The following is a 5,428-nucleotide window of genomic DNA, read 5'->3' as shown; positions in this document are numbered from 1 at the left end:
GTTCGGCTGCGCCGCAGCCACGCCGGAACTCCAATTAAATTAGAAAAGGAAAAGGAAAAATTACAAGAACCCTAATCCGAAGATACGCATCTTTAAAACTCGATTGAACTAATTCTGTTGAATTTAAAGCAATTCTTCATGAACAAAAAGCAATCCTGATTAAAATCCTTGGAGAAGAAGCTAGGTGGTGTGAGTATGGAGTGAAAGCAAGGAAAACTGAACATCAATTCGGCGAGTTCCTAGGGTTTTATGGGGTTGGGGGTCGCAACAGAGAGTTTAGAGAGAAGGCAGAGAGTTTTGTATAATTTCTAATCTTAGTGTTGACAATGGCCTTATATATATTATGTATAAGGGAAATTTTTACGTTTTTCTTTATGTGATATATATGAAGTGTTGATGAAACTTATTTAATGATCGAACTCAATGCATAGTCTTAAACTCTCATCTCACTTCGTCTCGAAAAGAACTGATGAATTGTAAAGAGCTCTAGAAGGTCGAATAAACTCAGATTCTAACCATTCATCCAACCATCTATGCATTTTTGTAAGTTCTAGAGGGACTATTCGAAGGGGCTCCGTGTAAGAGGTCTAACTCCCATGCCAACATGAGGTAACGCTCGATTACTATACTATATATGATTTATGCCTCTTATAGGTGGGAGTGCTTTTGAAAGTTCTTCCGAGAGAAAATCTGTGAACTTTTTGAGCCACTCTTCTAAAGGTAGAGAGATATAACCCCCCCCCCCCTCGGCGCAATATTATCTTCTTTCATTGAAAACGTAACAAGGAATGTTGGCTTACTTCTCTTCATTCCCTTGAAGTTGCATAGTAGAGAGAAGAGGTCCCTTCTGTTCTTTTCTTTCTTTACCACATGGCTTGGGCACGTCCTTAAGATTTATGGCTGAGAACTTACCACGAGCTAAGATCCCAAGTGAGGAAATGAAATTGGCAAACTGATATACTTGCATGAAGGAAATCCATCCCTGGCACCATCTCGAAGTCATCCATGGTTGCCTCTGTGAAGTTGATGCTTCCACTCTAGTCGCCAATCTTGGCTTACACAATTTTTGCGACATCGTGAATTATTCTAGCATCGGAATTAACTTTTTTCATGTGACCACCACCATGCACTACTTTTATTCCATGTTTATTCATGTCATCCTCAGTGACAAAATCATGAGTGGCTCCCATATCTAGCTGAGTACATCAGGCTGTTGTAATTGTTGTTATGTTGTAATTGTAGTTGCTTGTTACTTATCTCAGTCTAATAGTCATGCTAATGTGTGTATCAAGTGGTTGAATTACATCCTTTTGCTTTGTTGTTCGTTCTTGACAGAATATAAAGGCCAAGCCTGCAATCAAAATCTGAAACACTACTTTGTATAGTATAGTGGGACATAAAATATCCAATAAGATAATGAGCATATGGTAGAGTTTAGTGAGACATAACTCAGACATTTATCAGAACTGATTTCGAGAGCTAGAAGTGTTGACATTTATCAGCAAAGTAGGATATATTGCTTTCGCCGCCACTGTTTCAGACTATCAAACTTTAACATCAATACCATAGTATTTGATTAAGTAAAGCCCAAAAAGGTTAATAAAGGGGAGAGGGAATGAGAGATGAAATTTAGAACTGAAAATCAAAGCTGAAATTCAGAACTGATTTCAGAGGTGAAATTCAGAGCTGAAATTCAGAACTGATTTTAGTGCTGAAATTCAAAACTGATTTCAAAGCTGAATTTCATATCTGAAGTTCAGAACTAAAAATCAGAACTGAAATCAAAGCTGAAATTCAGGACTGAAAATTATAACTGAAATCAGAGTTGAAATTCAAAGCTGAAAATGAGTAAAGACACCAATTTTATTCAGTTATTCCAATTGGTTGTATTAATTTTACCGAACTATCATTCTAGAGAGAAAATGAATTAGTGGTAGCGTGGTAGGCATATATGAAGTGTATGTGCTTGCATTTTTATCATACTTGTGAGTTTGACTGTTTTTTGAGGTATTTTATCTTGTGGGAGTTGATTGATAATCTCTGGTTGTTGTTCTATTGTAATTGTCTTTGTTTGTTTCTAATGTACTTGTTCTAATAGTTTGTAGTTGCTTTTTCTATAATTTGTAGTTAGAAATGAATCGTGATTGGATGTATGTTGAAAATCGAACTCAACCCGAGTTCTTAAACGGGATTGAGGAATCTTGTAGAACTGCTATAGAACACCAGAGGACTACTAAAGGGGAAACAATCTTTTACCCTTGTCGTGATTGCAACAATGTGAAGAAGTGGAAGGAAATTAGTGTGGTAGAAAACCATTTATTTCGCCGTGGGTTCATGGAAAATTATACCATTTGGTATTGGCATGGTGAGAAAATAATTCCTACAACTAGTAGGTCATCAATCAATGACGCTGATATGGAGAATAGAGAACAATGTGATAATAATGAAAGGGATACCGATGAAAATTTCGAGGAGGATCGCATTCCTGAGATGATGGATGATTTGGGTGATCATGTGAACAAAGAATCTCGTATGTTTGAAAATGTGTCAAAGGCCGCCGAGACACCTTTATATCCTGGATGTGCAAAGTACTCTAAGCTTTCAGGGGTTTTAACGTTATTTAACTTGAAAGCGAAGAACGGTTGGACCGATACAAGTTTCAATTCGTTGTTAGAAGCTTTATCAAACATGCTTCCTGAAGGGAATGACATTCCTAAGTATACCTACTATGCAAAGAAGTTATTGTGTCCCTTAGGTCTAGAGTACACGAAGATCGATGCATGTCCTAATGATTGTGTACTTTTTCGAAATGAGTATGAAAACCTTGATGCTTGTCCAAAGTGAGGTGTTGATCGCTACAAGCGCGAGGGTTCAAACCTCAATCACAAGAAGTGACCACCAGCTAAGGTGTTATGGTATCTGCCTATAATACCGAGGTTTAAACAACTTTTTTCTATCAAGAAGGATGCAAAAAACTTGGTGTGGCATGCACAAGAGGGGAAGATAGATGGGTACATTAGGCACCCCGCTGATTCGAAGCAATGAAAACATATTGATGATACATTTCCTGAGTTTGGTAAAGAGGCTAGTTACCTAAGACTTGCATTAAGTATCGACGGGATGAATCCTTACGGTACCCTTAGCTCTCAACACAGCACATGGATGGTGCCTTTTCGATTTATAACTTACCTCCTTGGCTATGTATGAAACGTAAGTGCATCATGTTGTCGCTTCTAATATCGGGTCCCAAACAACCCGGTAATGACATAGATGTCTACTTGGAGCCTCTCTTGGAGGATTTGAGACTTTTATGGGATAAAGGTGTTCCAACGTTCGATGCCCATACAAGTACAAATTTTACTTTGCGTGCCATAATTTTTTGCACTGTAAGTGATTTCCCGGCTTTCATGTTTCTTACAACATGATCAATTATGTAGGTCCCAACTAAATGTCGTCTTGCTTTAGTTGATGAGTTCTGTGGGAACTCAGTGATTGTGGCCGATGGAACGGTAGAACCTTGTCCTAGTGGAGTGATTCATAAAAAGAAAATGAACCGTGACATCTATAGAGTTAGTGTTGACCATGTTTACAGTGATTATTCTCACCTAAATCTCCCAGAAGAGACTGATGACGGTATCACTAAGTTGGGTTAGGCGAAAGGTTATTTTTTGGGGTGGCCGGCAGATTTAGTCTTCTTTACTGATGAGGTAATTCATTGATATGCTACATAGTGATCTAAGATATTTGTAACTGAATTATATTAATATTTATCTTTTCTTGAAGGTTATGACTTTGGCAAAAAATATGGATAATGAATTGGTGCAAACCAAAGAGAAAGTTGATAGTTGCGGACCTATTAACTCAGAGAATTCAACTATTAAAGGCAAAGACATAACTATTCCGGAAAATAATATTGTTGAGAGTCTTGGTGAACAGTGTTCTATGTTGTATTATTGCGTGACTTAAGGAAGTGGAGATTATGATACTACGACAATTACAATGAAGGCTCCATTGTTTTATCAAGAGGATGACACACACATTTATGTTACTAGTGATGATGTCTCTTAATTACTACGAGGAGCATGGGCTAATATTTCATTAATCCATGTCTACATATTGTAAATACTAACATACATTTAAGTTATTTGAATTTGTTTCACTATGAAATAAATTTTATTAGATCCATTTATTATTATATTAATTATTTATTTTTTCTGTAAAATGCAGGTACTTAATTGAAGAGCATATCTCATTATTTCAGAAGACTAAAATCAAATTCTTGTGCCCCAAAAAATTTCTGCAACTGAAATCAAGAAAGATTTCCTTGAAGTCCAAATGTAGTTGAAAAATGCTTTTCTTGCTGAATTAAGGAAAAAGGATGCACAATGCAAATTCATTTTGGCTCCATATATGGAAGCGTATGTACTACTGATCCTTGAAATCCTTACTTTTTCATAATTTTATTATTTTAATCATGTGAATAATACAAACAAGTTTATTGAAATGTAGGAATCATTGGGTATTATATGTGATTGATTTGCGTATGAGTCTTGTGTATGAATTTGATTATGTTATTCAATCACCTTCAAACGCTCGAAACTCAGAGTTGTCCAAAATAATGAAGATGTTAGTACACAACATACCTAGTACTGCGTACTCATATGCATGTGATTAAAAGTTATTTCTCTTTCGTTTAATCTAATGCTTTTTATGATTTTTTTTTAGACCTTACAATGTATATAGGTCACACCTCAAAAGAAATGCTTTCAAAATGAGTAAGCCACAATTACTACACATAAGAATGGAGGTAAGCGTATAATTTTTGTTATTTCGTTGTATTAGTAATGAATGTATTATTTAACATATTAAATAATTGTACTGTGTTCATTTGAATTAGTATGCTCAACACTGTGGTGGTACCGAATGTGCTTAATATGTGATGAGATATATGTATGAGATAGTATCTTTCCATAGCGATTGCAAGGGTAATTGGAAAGAGGTTACTGATGAGATATATTACAAGTTTTGGTTGATGTTTTATTTTTATAAAGTATAATATATATACACGCATTTTTTTTTCAGGAGTATTTGGCAAGACTTGCAGCCTACTACGATGTAGAATTGGATGAGATTCGAGAATAAGGGGCTAAGTTTTTTCGGCTTAATTTTTTGTTGAAAGACTAGTTATCTTGTTAATCGATGTTATGATTAATCGCATTTAGCTTAATAAAATAATATAACACATTTTTATTTATCTACTTTAATTTTATTTAGCCTATTGGTTATTGTTATTACATTTCTAAATTATAAATCAATGCTTTTTTTATTCAAGTTTTAATTGTTTTTTGGAAATTAAAGTATAATTAATTTTTTTGTATTGTATGGTTGTGGATGAATAATTCGAGTTGTGTGGAACTATTTAGAGTGT

The sequence above is a fragment of the Chenopodium album genome, chromosome 4, assembly GCF_948465745.1.
Source record: "Chenopodium album chromosome 4, dcCheAlbu1.1, whole genome shotgun sequence".
Lineage (NCBI taxonomy): Eukaryota > Viridiplantae > Streptophyta > Magnoliopsida > Caryophyllales > Amaranthaceae > Chenopodium > Chenopodium album.
Note: the sequence above shows the minus strand (reverse complement) of the source record.